At 40.1% G+C, this 17,744-nt stretch overlaps 1 long non-coding RNA gene across 9 annotated transcripts; it reads right to left on the bottom strand.

The window, feature by feature from the left end:
- Window positions 1-4,188: 4,188 nt before the first annotated feature.
- LOC112430609 (uncharacterized) lies at window positions 4,189-13,101 on the bottom strand. Of its 9 annotated transcripts, none has more exons than XR_013098278.1 (6): window positions 12,669-13,101; window positions 7,791-7,851; window positions 5,515-6,874; window positions 5,153-5,261; window positions 4,926-5,047; window positions 4,189-4,783 (listed from the first exon to the last, which is right to left on the bottom strand). It is a non-coding gene; the product is annotated as an uncharacterized LOC112430609 (long non-coding RNA). The 9 variants fall into 9 exon arrangements; XR_013098277.1 differs by lacking the exon at window positions 7,791-7,851 and having other exon boundaries at window positions 5,515-6,603; window positions 6,690-6,874; window positions 12,669-13,100; XR_013098276.1 differs by lacking the exon at window positions 12,669-13,101 and adding an exon at window positions 8,733-9,193.
- Between the last annotated feature and the right edge of the window lie 4,643 nt (window positions 13,102-17,744).

Genomic DNA, 17,744 nt, shown 5'->3' with positions numbered 1-17,744 from the left:
AAAACAAAAAAAAAAAAACAAGCGCGTCCATGCTCACAGGTGTACACACGGGTGATCACACCCACAAACTACACCCTTTTTGGCTCCTACCTCAAAGCACACTGTGTTCTGTTGATCTTATGTGCTGCACAATAATGTTTAATATTTAGTATTTACTGTCATATTCCCATATATCATTGTGATGTTGTTTATTCTATTACTCTTGTTCTCTTCTGCTTGTTTTCTTTTTTCTTTCTCAGCAGGTGACCCAGGTGATCGATATATGCATTTTTTTTTCTTCTTTTTTTTTTCTGCTCATTCTGTTGGTTTTTGTCTTTTGCCCTTCTCCCCCGTCCCTCTTCTCAGCTGTTTCTCTTTCCCTCTTTCTTTCTACCCTTCTTTCCCCCAGTCAAGTGTGTCCTGTATTCAGTAAGTGAAAATAAAATGAACAATAAAAGGTAAAAAAAAAAAAAAAAAAAGAGCTATAAAATGTAATATAAATATAAAAATATCTAAATATCTCCTGCACTTTATATTTTAATGATGTAAGTCTGTTATCGTGTTACATTAGCATTCCTCACATATCAATGAGATGCTGTACAGTACAATCCTACTGACACAGCAGAGGGATAACGACAGCTATTCAACATCGTTACACGACACGTTCGAGCTGCATGACACAGACAAAGTGACTAAATCATCTTTTTTGTGGTTTATTGTCTTCAAACCAGCAGACAAAGCTGATTGCAGAAGATGTCGGAGAAGAACTTCAGGCCATGTACTGAAAAGGTATTTTTTTCTTGTTATCAAAAGACATTTGGAGTGGCAGCTTCTACAACTGGTTGCACTAAAGTAAAGCTTACAGTCTAAGAAATCACAGTGTTGATGTTCAGCACAAAGAGAAAAGCTCACTTGTTTGAATTTATTTACAATCATAGTTTTATAAATTCTGACTGTAAACATCTTTTACAGCTTTGATATTGTTTGACACTCGATATCAGGTGATAGGGTTTAATTTAAAGGTTTCTGTGTCCCAATGAGCCATTTACACTGATCAGTGCCACTTTAACTGTAACACATTCATTATTTAGATTCAACAAAGAAATAACTGAATGTAAAAATGGCAGCCCTCAGGCAGGTTTATAGAGATATATGCATGCATTATGAAATTTGTGTATCCCAGATAATTGTTATTCATCTAGTCATGGCATACCCACCTCTTCCTCCCAAGTTAACTGCAACCCAAAAGAACTAGTGGGGCTATTTACACACTCACAACCAGTGTGGGGTAAAAAGAGCCACCAAAAAGCTGTCAGCCACAGATGTGCTAGAAGAGTTAGAAACTCTACTTATGGAGAAACTTTCTAAGTCTAACAGGGGACAGGTACTCCTGCCCAAATAACATGATATAACCCCACATACAGCCCAGCCATAAAGTGAACCAAGTCATTTAATTCAAGACAGCATGGGACCAAATGCATGTAACCAGCCTGCACCAACCTGGCATTTCTTCCTCCTGAATTAAATGAATGAATGGATGAAAGTTAAATGACTACAAACCTAAAGCCACTAGTTCCCACACTGGAGCTCCCTGATACTGTGTGTTAACCGTATTTAGCTTGTATCAACAGTTGTAACAGGCTAAGCCACTTGAGACACTGCATTGAATTTGTTCCTGTCTTAATGGTTTCAGCTCAGATGTTCTGCTTTTTCATTTCAGTAGATCAAAGCAGCTCGTGCTCCTTCTGCTTCCAATTTAGAAGAAGAAGAAGAAGAAGAATGCTTTCAGCGAAGTGGCGTTCATGGTCTCAGTGAACAGTCATGGTCACACACTGCATGTGGTTTTAAAAGCAACATGTCTGTTCAGTACAACGATCGAGATGTGTAATATTAGTGCAGCTACGGTTTGTTTTTGAACATCAGTTCTGTTTTCTACTTTGATCACTTAGACCAAAAAAGTGTTGTTTTCAGATTCCTGTTCCTTTTTTTAATTACAATTAGTTTCACATAAATGTTAGTGTTTCCTTTTATGATCTTTTAATGCTTACACTACACTGTACATGTCTACATTAGAGACATTTCTGTTTCCTGTTTCTGTTGACTCAGAGTTGTGAAATGTTCTTTTATTTGATACACAATATGAAGTTCATAATTTTCTTACAAATAAAACTCTAATGACAAACATGAACAGCTGTGCTTATTTCTGAGACATGAGTTTTTGAATGTGTTCATATTTAGACAGTGTGCATCTGTATGTTGAAACTGTAATGGTGAACCTGAGGTGATGGTCAACAGAAGGCAAATATATATCAATATAAAACAATATTGAAGTAATGTCTTTACCCTCTGCAGAGTGTGGATGCTGTGCACACAATCACCTTATTCACTGTAGTAAACATGCACCGCTAGCTCACGTGACTGACTGTCTCCATGGTTACATCGTATATTATTAGCTGTGTAAACAGCTTCCAAAGATACCGCCATAGCTCTCTGCAGCTGTAACACTTTCACACTTTGCAAATCATTTCATGTTTTTGATAGTTATGAAGACAGAATATGTTTTTAAGGTCATGCTAGGCGGTTGCTATGGTGGTTGCTGTGGACTTGGGTGGACCGCGTCCGATTCCTGTTATTAGCTGTCCGCCGCAGGAAGGCTGCGTTCCACTTACAAGTAGTGACAGTCTGCCGCAACTCGAACTCAAACCCCGCTTTGTTCTTTAATTATAGCCCTTTTATAGCCGTTCATGACACGCACACACACACATAAAGCATTTTGCCTCACCATGAGAATGGAACTTTACCTAAGCTAACCTTTAAAATATCTGATATAGGATAGAAAAATGAAGCAACCAGAGATTTAATGATGAAGACTCTGTAGTTCACGTTTTACAGTCCTGAATGACTCTTTGCATATGATTTATTGAAGAGGACTTTAGAATGCACTTTACATTTAGACTGTTGCTGTTTCATTTTTTACATTGTTGCGGTGTTATGTCATGAATAAGGTTCACCTGCTGGGGGTTTGATGGATCAGCTGGACAACAGTCAAAGACAGACTTCATTCATCATATGCAAGAATCCTAGTTGGATTTTTGTTGTCACTCATGTTTTTGCACCAAATATTGAAAACAATTCTGACAGACTGGATACCTGGTCAGGGTGTACATTACCTTGTACTCAAGTATTCCAGGACAGAGCCCTGCCCCACCATGAGCCTGGGTGGATACGTGGTTATAATATAAAAGGACCAATACTGAATATATTTCATGAAAATTGAATTATAATACAAATTAGTAATAAGGGTTTCTCTGCGCCCTTATCTACTCCATACTCAGCTGCGGGCAGAGAGGGTGACAGGAGAGGATGGCACTGAAGAGAAGATGCTCGGTTTCTGGAGTCTCCTGGTCCTGTCAGTATTAGTAGGATGCATCTGCTGTGTCTTCTCGTGGATGCTCACCTACCTTGACTCATTCCAGCCTGGTATGGATTTCCCAACACTGTGGACAGTGGCCCACGTCAGAGACGTTTAATATTGAATACATATGTCTGAATTGCTAACCCTAACCCTAGCTCAACAGACCACAATGCCCTGGACTGTCAGTATTATTACATGCTGTGAACATAAGTACCTTTGATCACAGTTTATGTTGTAAAAGAGAAGGAATATTGAAAAAAAGATCAACATTGTGATATTATTTCTTCCAAACTGACCAGAAACATGCTTGTCAGACTCTCACAGCAAAGGATCAGACTCACTGTGCATGACGGCTCAGGCCAATGATGTCTGTTAGATTGTCAGTTGTTTAGTGCTTCTGTACAGTTAGGGTCACCTTCTCTATTTCAGAATAATTAATATGTGGAAAACACTAAAAGTTGATTGTCTTCCAATATTCTAGCATAATTAAAAAAGTTTGACTTTGTAAGTACATATTATTAGTCCTAATGCCAGTATGAGTCTTCATAACTCCTGCTTTGAAATACTGAACTTTAAAATTTACCTGATGAAAGATCATTTACAGTGGCACTCTGTCAGGATCATTCTGACTATAAGATCACTGTATTAATCTGAATCCTTCTGAAATGTGCTGTGAATGAATGCTGATGCAACTCACTGTGGGAAAGCTGTTAATAAAATGAATCTGTGACACATGCAACACATTCACAGAGGAAGAGGACACAAAGGGAGGACACGCAGAGGCTGTGTTGAAGTCAGAAATCCAAATCTTTATTAAAAAACAGGCGGCGGTTACAAACAGGAAGACAAGCAGTCCATCAAACAGTCTACAGGGTCAAACATTCAGAGAATTCAAACAGCAGTAAAAAATAACTGGAACTGAAAAACTTAAAGCAATGTGTGACGCAATAGAAAGAAGCAGCGCAGTATATTCACTGAATTATCATAAATTACAAAAGAGAAAAACGCCGATTTCTAAGGATTATTTTCTTAAATGCAGTTAGAGTGTGGCTGGTAAAGATGGAAACATACAGAATGTAAACTGTGTGAGTTTGTGAACTTTGTTAGTAACAAATGAGGTAAAAAAAAAAAACAACCAAAACAGACAAAACACAGAAAGAGGCTCTCACTATTCATTCATAATTAGAAAGAAACATTCTGGTCGTGGATTTTTACAGTCTTAGTTCCGCTCGCTGTCATCATTATAATCATCATGATCAATGGCGAGGTCCTGAGGTGGGTGGGGCTGTCTCTGGTGATGTCACCATGAAGGAACAGCATCTGGCACGTGTTGGTGAAACATCCCAGTACACTGGTGTAGTTTCCTCTCCAGCTGTTTGACATGTGACACTTGAACATTAAGGGGAAGAAGAAGAAACAGTGTTAGGTCAGGTGACCACATGGTTTCTAAAGTAACTGACAGGAAGTAACCAGGCCGTCAGAAATGGATGGCATGTGTTTACAGTTACTGGAGTTGGGTAACTCTACTTACCAAAAGCAGAAGCACACAGATGAAGGATCAGATGCTGAATGCTGCAGGAACATGCTTATGTGCGGTGGTCATTCAGTGCTGCTCCGGCAGGTTACACAGTCCAAGACTGATATGCTGCCCATCTGAGAGTTTGAAAACACACATGCAAAGATTTATTTTGTGTTACAGTCAAAGTTGGATGTTCATTTTTGTCCTTTAAAAATGTTTGTGTATTTGAAAGCACTAACATTTAAGGATGACTTAGATCGTCTCCTTTAAAGGGGAGACAAGTGTATCCACTGATCTACGTCACTTTACCTGGATGATGACTCCTCTCCCCCTCACTCAGAAACACTCCTAATATAACCAAGCAAATAAATAATATTGAAGATTTACTTACATCATTACAAAAACATCAAAAACATCTCCCTTTGATTCTATTTCTCCATTCCTGCTGAACATCAGGCAACAAATATCTCAATAAATCACAGTAAAATGTAAAGCACATGTTTTCTCTGCTTTGTCTAACCTCTGCAGAGCCTCTGTCATGAAAAACATATCTGTAAGCATAAAACAAATATACATTTCATAAACACGTCACTGGACAAACCTCGGTCAGTTGATTTCCTCTGTGCAGTGCAGACGAACATCAGTCAGCAAGTGACTCTGCTGGTTCTTCTGAGGAAACACCACCGTCTCTCCACACCGTCACCATCTGTGAGCACAAACTGCTGCTCTGCCAGCATGTAGGAATCACATATCACACACACAGGGGTGAAGAAACATCAGAGCTCAACTTTGGATACTTTAGATCTAAACAGATCAAAGTAGCTCTTAGTTTCAACAATCAGTGAACAGACAAACAATGATACCATACTGATTCTGTATGAATACAATATGGTATTTTCAATACAGGTGTCAAATTAATTTATTAAAACTAATACAGATATATGTATATTTTTTTTTGATAAATTCATTTGCTAAATTATAAGAATATTTTTTTTTTCATTTAACAATTGCAACTGAAAGAAATTAAATATTGAACAAAAATATATTGTCACATTCTGAGCATGCTCAGCACGCTGACAAACTTGAAGTTGCTACAGATTTTAAGAAGTGATAATTATAGGGAAGAAACTTCTCTTTTTCATCCGTTTAATCAAACATTTGATGCCTTAGATGTCTCAGTCCTATAGCATTCTGCAACTACAACTAAGCTGAAGCTTGGATTTGGCTGCAGGTGCCCCTGTACATCCTTCTCAGCAGCACACATTTAATCCCACTTCTTCCTGAGCTTTGCTTCATCACAAGACCAAAGGTGGCATCCTGTGTCACAGTCTTATCATCATCCAGAAGAAACATTTGAAGAAACATCATGGAGAAGAAACATTTACGCGCCTCCTGGTTTTGTTTTCTGATCCTGCAAAAAGACTGAGGACAACAAAGCCCAGAGAACACGAGATACACAACATCCAACATTCAGACTCAACAGCCTCCATAAATGAAGAGCACCAGGTTGGTTCAGTTATAGTAGATATGAGCATACTTCACATTACTGGGTATGAATAATAATCAAGAGACAAACTTTAAAGATGCAGAGCATGATGTCCCATCATCAGACTGTAAACAAACATCCACCAGGCTTCTTTGCTGGCAAAATTGATGATTCTCCTATCAGGGATCAGTAGCGTGTATTAACCTGTGGTACAAGCAGCAGTCACTGAAATATTACTGTTTCAGATAAGAAATCTAGGACATGGGTGGGAGGGATCTCTGCAAACTGACTTAGGTCTGCAAGTGTGAAGCTCAACAAAAATCTGACTCTCCAGACACAGACAAACAAAAACTCCAGCTGGGAGATAGAAAATGCTGTCTGGGTCCTGCTGGATGTTGCTGGTCAGAGTCCACACATTAGCAGAGTGCTTCTTGGTCCCACTGACCCATGTGGACAGCGACTGTGGAGAACTGTTCTGGAAAACAGAGAAGAGAATTAAAATAACAAAAAGTAGCAGCAGTTCAGATCTGATTTAATTTAATTTCCTTCACACAGCACATTTGTCCAGGCTGACAGGTAAACATAGAATAACATGACAGGTAACATGACTCATAGTAGAGATTCAGTAAGAAAGATTGCAGGCTCTAATATTATTACCACACAATCCAACAGCTCAGATTTGTAGAACTATTTAAACAAATGTCTTCTGAATATTCAATTCAGGTTCACAGTGGGAGGGTGGGAGGTGTCGTGGAATTTTTTTAAATAAAGTCTGCAACACAGAAAGAGCTGTGATCAAGCTATTTATTACTGCGCCAACACACATCAAACATCACAGTTCAGTCATGTCAGCGCTGCCACAGAAGTGGTGCTCCTACTCCTTTATGCATTCCAAGGAAGAGGGAGGAAGTTACAAACGGATCCTACCACACTTCAACGGATCAATGGTTATGCTGTTTTGTGGCCTTATCAGCACCTGTAAAGGGAGTTGTTTTCTCAAACTCCTGACGCTGAAGTAAGTTCATCTAGTTTTAGAAACTTTCACTGAACAGTAACAGTGTCACAACTAAGCATATGCATAAGCACTTAAATACTTTAAATGAGAATAACAGAAAATTTCTATTACAGGAGCTAGAGCCTGTCCCAGTAGTCATAGGTAGAGCACACCTGGACAGGTCACCAGTCTGTCAGAGGACTAACACAGAGACAGACACCAGAGTAACAAATCTATTTAAAATTAATGTAAGTTTGCTGCAGCTGTATGTATGAACATGTGTTTCTGTGCTCACAGTCCACCTCTCAGGAACCTGCAGTTCACTTTAAGTCTACTTTAAACAGACCTCACAAAAGGCTGATGTGGCTGGATCAGTAGTCTGATTTGAGTACGATACCTTTGGCCAGGGATTAATCTGGTGCATCGCTTCACTGCAGTCTTACGTATTTTCCCCACACCTGAATAAAAAAATACTGATATATACAAATAACAGCTTCAGCTGATGCAGCCTGACTCAATCCTAGATGTTCAGCACACAGAGACACAGAGGTGCCGTTTAAAGTTTAGTGTTAACTTGAGTCACTGATCATTTGCAGTATTACAGAGTCTGGCAGTCTTTGCATGATGTCCACGTCACTGTACGTTTCTAGCTGACTCTCAGGTGTGACAGGTGTGCCAGCAGGAAAGAGTAATAATAGCCTGCATCCTGAGGTTTGTCATGCAGGACTAAAGAAGCCAGGCTTTGTTCACACAGCTAGGATTGTATTTTACACGGACCCTGGGTCAGTATAAGTATCATACAGTTTAAACGAAGCACTGAAACTTGCACATATTTATTATAGATGCACTGAAGCTAATCGAGATATTTGCTGTCAATCTGTGGCTGCGATTAAACACTTTACTGGAAACTTTATTAACTAGTAACTTCATCAGTCATGACAGAAGCTAATATTTCTGTGCTAACATCGTTTAAACAGTAACAGCTTTACTCCAATATAAGCTAACGTTTACACCGTAACTTTAAGCTAGCACCATAAAGACGGTAAAACACGTAATAATATCTACAAATGCATCTTAAAGCTGTTATATTAGCACTCTGTGTATTACTAACATAACCACATTAATATTATTGACACTCGCTGACTTTTAATAGGCTCTAGAATTCGCAATTTACAGTTTACAGGTGAAGATTTTTCCAAAATGAAAAGCAATCTGAAGGAAACGAAAAAAGGCCAAAATATTTTTTACATTTTGAAGATTCACTTGCACTAAATACACTGACTGAAGGTGGTGTTAGGAAGCTGCTGCCTTGTCCACAGAATCGTTTAAACGGTCTTACCTGTACACTAGGGGTGCAACGATACACAAAATTCACGGTTCGGTTCGGTTCGGTTCGATACTTTGGTGTCACGGTTCGATAATTTTTCGATACAAAAAAATGTTCATGCCTTTTTAATTTGTCATTTATTAAAATTATAAATATATATTTTAACTCAAAAGTACAGTTTTTAAATTTAATGTTGCTGAAACAAAAGTAATTAAAAAATATATATATATCTCAGGGCTCGCAAAATTTCAAAATCCCTGGTAGCCCTTCAGGCAGGGACTCTTCAGTTTTTGGTAGCCCAAAATAAATGTAAGTAGCCCGAATAAAAAAGAGAGCAATTTTTTGATTGATGTTTTGTTTCCTGTTTTGTTTCCTTTACAATATTATACATTAAAGTATAATATTGTAAAGGAAACAAAACATTAATCAAAAAATTGTTGAAAAACAAATTACAACATTGTATAAAAATTACAATCATCAACTCAAATACTTGGTTTTAATTGAACAGAAATTTCTATGAACTTGTAAGAACTGTGTAGGACATGAATCAGTCTGTGTCAGATCCTGAATTTGAAATTTCCACTGAAGTCATGGGTAAGAGACAAGTGGAACCAAGATCGAGGGCATTTGCTTTTTGAAGTTTGCAAAGACTGCTAAATTTTGCCAGTGGTAGTTCACTCTTTGCAACATAGTAGCTGTTCTAAACAGATTTTCAGGTTTATTTTTAGTATGTTATTTGCAATTGGTGTTTGTTCTGGGAAAGATATTGCAGACTGAGCAATAATGCATTTCTTGCATTTCTCATGGGTTCTAATGGGGCCTTTCTTAAAATGACTGGTCCCAGTAACAAAGGCGCTTGTCGACTCAGAAATCGAGAGAAAACCAACAACACACCCGACAGAACATTATGTTATTTACACGGGTGCACATAAGTGGTCCGCATGTGTGCATTCGCTGTCAAAATAAAAGACACGCACCAGATAAGAAGTTGCAACGCGCGTTTGCGTCCATATAAAAAGCACTGTTTTTGTCCGCTAGAGTGGGATTTTCACGGCACATTCCGCACCACATCTCTGTGCGTTCATCATTTGTTTGAAGCCAGCTCACCTCCTGCAACCACTTTTCCGAGAATACGCGCTTCTTTTGTGGTTCGGACTCCTTCTGACATTTGTTTGGAGGTGGAGGAACACCAAAGTAATTGCTTAAAGGAGCTTCTTCGACATCTTTAAGAGTTCTAAACAGATGTCTGTCCTCCTCCAGAAAATCTTATTTATGCAAACACGCATTGCAACTTCATATCTTGTGCACGTTTTTTTTTGTTTTTTTTTTTGACAGCGAATGCGCACCTGCGGACCACTTATGTGCAGCCCTGGTTATATAGCTCGTCATATTGCAGCCACAGAAATTCTTTTGTCCATGAAACCATAAAGCTGCAGTTTCTTTTTGCCTTATAGTCTGATTTGTCATAACTTTTCCGTTTTGTGGTAAGCTTTTCTTTGGCTGTCACTTCTTCACCCTGACCTGTCTTATTTGGCTCAGCAGAACTAAAATATATATCCTGCTGCTTTTACACACACACACACACACACACACACACACACACACACACACACACACACACACACACACACACACACATATAACAGTCAGCGATTCTCTGTGTGATCAACCTCTCATATGTTTAAGCTTGCTGCGGGAGATTTCACTTGTCATGTTTGCATAGTAAGCTAACGATTGATAAGACGATGTCAGAGGAATTGGTGCGCAAATTATCATCACTCACCAATCAGTGCTGTCGCTCTCTATACACAGTTCACGCGATTGCAAAGTGAAAGCAAAAAACAAGCGCAAATTCTAGCTCGATTTCAATATGTCACATATTGACAGTGGCTCACCGATGCCAATGACATAATTACCCAGCTACATTTCCGAAAGAATGCAAAAGCATTGACATATATTTTTCCTTCCTACAATAGCCTGACGGGCAGGGCAGAGATAGATTTTGGTAGCCCGACTGGAAAGATCGCTAGCCCCAGGACGTCGGGCTAGCGATTTTGCGAGCCCTGTATCTGATTGAGGAATCACTCATCTTTGGAAAAGAGAGTATATTACAGAGAAATGGCTCTTTCCAAAATAAAAGCTATACTATACGCTTCTTCTGGGCTATATTCTGAGCAGCATATTGTAGCGGGTCAGGGCTGTTCGGGGTTCTGTTTGTACAGTTATGTTTTGTTTATGTTGCCATAGTGACGGGTGACGCCCTCTCGCTGCGACGGTGTGTCCTTCCGGGGTCAGAGGGCGCCCTGTGTGTTGTTGTTGTTGCTGCTGTGCGGTTGCCGCGCTGAGCAGTTAGCTAGCGGCAGTGTTCTTCTGCAGATGTCAACGGCTGTGCTCCCTGGCTAGCTCATGGGAAGCAAGACCAAACGATACCTCCGTCTCCTCCTTGTCTGAGCTCGCCACATTGGTGTCAGAAGTGGGATGATGGTGGCACCCCATGCTCTGACCCGAGTGACTTTCCCGCAAATTCAAACGCGATTTCAATATGTCACATATTGACAGTGGCTCACCGATGCCAATGACATAATTACCCAGCTACATTTCCGAAAGAATGCAAAAGCATTGACATATATTTTTCCTTCCTACAATAGCCCGACGGGCAGGGCAGAGATAGATTTTGGTAGCCCGACTGGAAAAATCGCTAGCCCCGGGGCGTCGGGCTAGCGATTTTGCAAGCCCTGTGTTACAGGCATGGCCCTTTAAGGATGAAGCCTGATGGGAAATGTATTCGGGATGTGTGTAGCGGGACTGCCTGGTGTGTGTGTGAAGAGAGAGAGCGGAGAAGGGGAAAATGTAATGGTTAGCTACAGAAGAGACGAAAAGAAAATAAATAAAAGGAATATAATAACTCCCTCGACAGCCAGAGTTGTGTCGGCGATGCTTGCTGTGAGTAAACTGTTTCAGCCCACTGTACGCGGTGTTCGTGCCTTAGAGAAGAAATAAAGTTCGGTGAAGCAGTTTCCTACGCCTCCTTCGATCTTTTTGCTAGCGGAGTTGACCTGTATAGTAAGCTGTTGCCGGCTACGAGTCAGTTACGGAACCTTCAAGTAACTGCCAGAGGTTTCCTTACTACAGTTCGGGGCCGCGGATCTGGCGCGGTAACACCTGTATCTGATTGAGGAATCACTCATCTTTGGAAAAGAGAGTTTATTACAGAGAAATGGCTCTTTCCAAAATAAAAGCTATACTATACGCTTCTTCTGGGCTCTCAGCAGCATATTGTAGCGGGTCAGGGCTGTTCGGGGTTCTGTTTGTACAGTTATGTTTTGTTTATGTTGCCATAGTGACGGGTGACGCCCTCTCGCTGCGACGGTGTGTCCTTCCGGGGTCAGAGGGCGCCCTGTGTGGTGGTGTTGTTGTTGTTGTTGTTGTTGTTGTTGCTATGCGGTTGCCGCGCTGAGCAGTTAGCTAGCGGCAGTGTTCTTCTGCAGATGTCAATAAACGGCTGTGCTCCCTGGCTAGCTCACGGGAAGCAAGACCAAACGATACCTCCGTCTCCTCGTTGTCTGAGCTAGCCACAATATTAAACATATCAGGTCCCCATAAGGAGAATCATGTGCTAACGGCTGTCTAAATGACTCGGGTAAAGTTTGTAGCATGCATGCTTGTTGTTTTTGTCTGCTTCCACTTGTCTTTGCACTAGGATGATGTCGGCGTAAATGTGCAGTCATATTCGTTGTGTTCCCACTAGTGCTGTCAGCGTTAATCTCGTTGAAATGACGTTAACGCCACAACACGGCAAATCTCCATTAACGAGCTACCCCTGCGTGGGGCTAGACGGCCAACACGTTAACGAGCTAACTGCGCTAACACACTAGTTCCCACCCATGTAATTGAGCATTGCGTGGCACATCCAACATACTGTTTTACTTTAGTCCATGACGCACTTACCTTCAGGGTCATACCTCACATGAAAACCAAAATAATTCCAAACGCCAGATCTGGGGCCCGTTCTTCGTACCTCGCTAAGTAAGTTAGCTGGATTTGATTGTTGACGATTTCGCCTGATCTTGGATCGTTCGGTTCCCCGAAGCTCATCCGGGACTTGCTGTCATAGCAACAGAGCCGTAAGCGTAAACCTGCTCGGGAGCAGGTTTACTTTATGTAAACAGGATTAGATCGCGGCCACGCAGGTATGTCCGCTTCATTTATACGAAAGCAACAGCGATATTCCACCACTGTTTCACCATAAATAAATATTATCAATGTAACTAAAGATAATGCAGCACTTGATCCATTTATTGATTTCACACAGATACATACAGGTCATTTCCTAAAAAAGGGAAATGTACTATTAACATTCTATTACATGTATGTGATTATTACAGATGTAATTCATATTTCAGAGAAGCAATTGCAAATTACTTTGTGTAATCAAGATGAGAGACCACGGCTATAAAAGCGAAGGTGGATTTGGGAAGCCTGTCGCAGTCATATCCTGTCCGTTTACGCGAGCAACCCATTGCGGAAGGTGCAAGATTGATAAGGAGAGTCCTCAGAATTCAGCGTATATTGCGGGATAGACAGGATCCTTTAGCTCAGCGCGACAGTGTGCTCATTGAGAGATATCGATTTTCCCGTGAGGGTATTATTTACTTAACCAACTTGTTGACGAGGGGGTGCAGGACCACCACCTGTCTTTTTTTTGCTCTGCCCTTTTCTTGGTTGCTGTTATAAACAAACAGATTATTCCAGGGTCTCTTTCCAAGAGACTAAAAGCAATATAAGTGATAAATATTACCAGTCTGTAGAATATTCTTATATTTCACTTTTACTTGTTCCCATGTTCTAGTGGGTCCTGTTGTGGCTCTAATGTGTAAGGGGATATAATATAACATAATATAATATAATGTAATATAATATTGGATAATATAGTGATATAATAAATCTACCCTACCGCCTACTGGTGTTGGCCAGAGGGGCCGATGGCGCGATATGGCAGCCTGGCTTCTGTCAGTCTGCCCCAGGGCAGCTGTGGCTACAACCGTAGCTGCTTCCACCAGTGTGTGAATGTGAGAGTGACTGAATAGTGGCATTGTAAAGCGCTTTGGGTGCCTTGAAAAGCGCTATATAAACCCAATCCAATATTATTGTTATTATTAAATTACTTACGAGTTTAATTTGTCAGCAACTTTCTGCCAGCCCTCTCTCCTTGCTTTTGCAGCCTTTGCAGTGTTCCCTTGCGTTCTGATTAAACTCTGAAATTCCTGAAATCCCTCACTCACGAGTTCTTGCTCTGCTGCCGAAAAATACCGAGCCGAGCGCGCTCCGTCGACATTTTCGCCGACCAATCAGAGGGTTGCCGATCAATGTTTCTACTATCGATGCGTAGCCCCTTTTACGACACCCAGTGATGTCACATTACTGCGTCCAGCTGTACTAATCATCAACAGCAGGTGTGTTCGGAGAACCGGATTAGCGAGCTCACGGTTAGCGCGATGGTTTGGTCTTGGATGTGTCATTTGATGTTGGATGTAGTGAGCGACGTACGAAGAACGGGCCCCTGAATGAGGGTGGGGGAGGTTCAATTTGCCATGTTGCAAGGAGAGCTTAACTTCTGTCTCGCTAGCTTGCCCTGCGCTCTTCCTTCTGACGATGCTGTCTGTGTTGAGCGCTCAGTGGATCTGCGCTCGACAGTGCAGCCTAGGCGGAGTAGTCAAACGCAGATTCACTGAGCGCTCAACACAGACAGCATCGTCAGAAGGAAAGTTGATAAAATAAATTACAAATTTTGTATTGTTCGATACATATGCGTACCGAACCGAAAGCACTGTATCGAACGGTTCAATATCGATACGAGTATCGTTGCACCCCTACTGTACACACTGCTGTATCCACCGGATTCCAGCCAGAGTGGATTCTGGAGTCTTCCACGCTCCCGTTATTGATCCTCCATCTGGATGGATGAGAACAACCTTCTGAACAATCTAGCAGGAGATGGCCCATATCTATGGGACTGATTTGTGCTAATAACGCCCATTGTATGGACTGATAACAGCCGAAGCGGGTGAATAAAGTCACCCAGTAGCTAGCTGTGCCATTACCCAGCATACATCACTCCCTCCGTAAATGCAATAAACGATACAAAATAATAGCCTATAATTAATTCCTCTGCTGTATCTGCTGTTTCTCAGGTAGTTGTTTACATAATATAATTTATTGTGTTCTGTATACGTCACTACAATGTGATTTGGAAAATGTCTAAATATACCGACAACAGGCACTTCCGCAGTGAGAACGTGTTGCGAAAACACATATGTAGTTTTTCATTTAAGTTATTATATTATACAGTGTTGGTGATATCCAGGCAACAAAACACAGAAACTATGGGCTAAAAATCAAGTTCTAATTTCATCTGTGTGATGCATCAGTAACCTCAATTTAATAATTAGAGTCTATTAGTCTAATTAAAAGGAGTGTTCTTTAATAGCAATAAAAGTTAGAACAGATAATCCTCACCTGCAGTCACCAGAAAATGGACCTCATGGTTGTATATATAAATGTGTGTGTGTGTGTGTGTGTGTGTGTGTGTGTGTGTGTGTGTGTGTGTTCTCTTTTAAGTGATTTTATATATGAAGAAGCACCCCTGTGGTCACAGGTTGTCAGAAGATCTGGAGGCCATAGAGTCAAGTGGGGATTCATCCCATCATCAAGTGCTATTGTTTTAATTATAGCTGCATGGGTTTAATTTCAAAAATATGACTAAAGGAGAAATTCATAGGAAAGACTGTGGCTGGGCTTAGTGCAGTGCGATAGCAAATTTTGAAGTGTGATTTTACAGGTTTTAATCTTTTGGTGTTGTGACTTGTATAACCAATAACAACACCAAAAAAATCAAAATGATCTCAATCAGACCTGATTGCTTTTATTTTCATAGTGGTGTCATTTTGTTCACCTTGCATAGCATTTGGCTAAACAGAGTGAAGAGGAGAGTGACGACCTCTAATATAAAGAAACCAGGATGGTCACACTGGAGGAGACCAAGTAAAGAGAAGAAAATGATCAGATTTTTTTCAGACTCATAGTAGTAAATGAAGCCCAGAAGAGAACAGCACAGACAAAACAATATACTACAAAAACATTGCAAAAAAGGAATTCACAAGATAGATATAGAGATATGTTGGACTCTTATCATTTAAGTCCAATGTACAACTAGCTAAAATTCTGTGAGATGGAAGTTTACTAATAGCATGTTAGATGGTAAATGGACTGGTTCACATATAGCACTTTTCTACCCTATTTGAGCACTCAAAGCACTTTACACAACTTTCCTCATTCACATTCACACACATTCATACTCCGGTGGCTGCATCAGAGAGCAACTTTTTTGGCACGCATGCTGGAGCAGACTGGGATCACACCAAGCTTCTGATTCATAGGTGACCTGCTCTACACCCGAGCTACAGCTACCCCAAATTTAAAAAAAGTTAAAGTTGAAGCTTGATTACGAATGGAGCTGATGACAAGTGAGCAGCAGTTCATAGAGAGAAAGAACTCTACAGATGCAATATTTGCTTTGAGTGTTGAAGAAGTGTAGAGAAGGTCAGGAGTAGTTGCACTGTGTCCTTGTAGATCTAGAGAAAGCAGATGGTCAGGTACCAAGAGAGAAACTGTGTGCATACAGAAGTCAGGAGTAACTGAGAAATATCTGAAGATGTGAGGCCAGTGTAGGTCACTTTTGAGGACAACAACACAGTGGTAAGGTGTGACGGATGGGTTCAAGGTGAGTGTGATATTACATCAGGTACCTTATTTATTCAGTTTTATTTCAGATAGTTTCCAGAGTGTGTTTTCTTGTTTAGAACTTTTTGCTTACTTGAAAACTGACTTAATAGTTTGTCTGTCCTTTTGGACTTTCAAAGTCTGTATTCCAGACAAAGTTAAAATAAGATTTTTGAGCTTTGCAGATAGGCTCCTTCTTTTCAGTGCTAAAATTATGGATGTGTAGCTTTAGTGTGCAGAAGAAAACTTAAAACTAAAAAAAATGTAAGTGCCCTAACTATGAGAAGGGACATAGATATGGCCCATGTGGGGAGAATACACGTTTTAACTGTGGTGGGCAGCACAGCATTATAATATTAACAACAACTCTACATCATGTAGAGAAAAGTCCATAAATGGATAACATTATTTTTTCACTACATATTTAATCAACTGTACATATTAAATTAAACACAAAAAAGAAAAAAGAAAAAAGAACTGTGTAAAGGTAACAGAGAAGTTGTTTGTTTTTTTTGTTGCATGGATATATATAGATATAAAATATGATGTTGATAAAGGATGGGGGAAATTCAAGAGGACCAGTAGAGAGGATCATCTGATAATGTTACAGTGGAGTGCTTGAAGTTTATAATGGCAAAAACTGAGTAATGGACACTAATTAATGGAAATTTAAAAAAAAAAATCCTTAATGATGGAAGTACCACACGAGTAGGGATGGGCAAAGCGAGGCTTTTCTATGCAGCTGTGCAGGACTTGGATTGAGGTTTTGAAACAGTCTGACACCCTCATCCATAGCGACACCTAGTGGCTTTTAAAAAAAAAAAATTATCTATCGCCACATCTTGGTAACCGTGTTTGGTGAAATAAGGACAAGCTATGCATAGTTCTCAATAAGGCCACTTATTAGACCAGTCTATCAATAGTTATTAAGTGATTAGTGATTAATCATTGTTTTGGGGGAAATCTCCATAAAAACAAGTAAAGAAAAACACCAAGATTGTTCAATATCAGACTCCTTAAACCTGGATGACTGAGAGCTTACACAGATATATGAGAAAGATAGCAGAGGATCAAGAGCCTACTTAAATTGAAGTTAAATTTGTTCTTTTTTTTTTAACTTGCTGTAGTACAAAAGAACATTAACAAAATTCTAAGACAGACAAATTTGATTGAGAGCATAGGAGGGGTTTCCTTAGTGTGTCTGTCTGTGTGTGTTATTTTTGTTTCTTGAGAAATTCTATTCCA

This window comes from Maylandia zebra, linkage group LG4 (assembly GCF_041146795.1).
Source record: "Maylandia zebra isolate NMK-2024a linkage group LG4, Mzebra_GT3a, whole genome shotgun sequence".
Taxonomy (NCBI): domain Eukaryota; kingdom Metazoa; phylum Chordata; class Actinopteri; order Cichliformes; family Cichlidae; genus Maylandia; species Maylandia zebra.
Note: the sequence above shows the minus strand (reverse complement) of the source record. Positions and strands in the feature narration are given on the sequence as shown.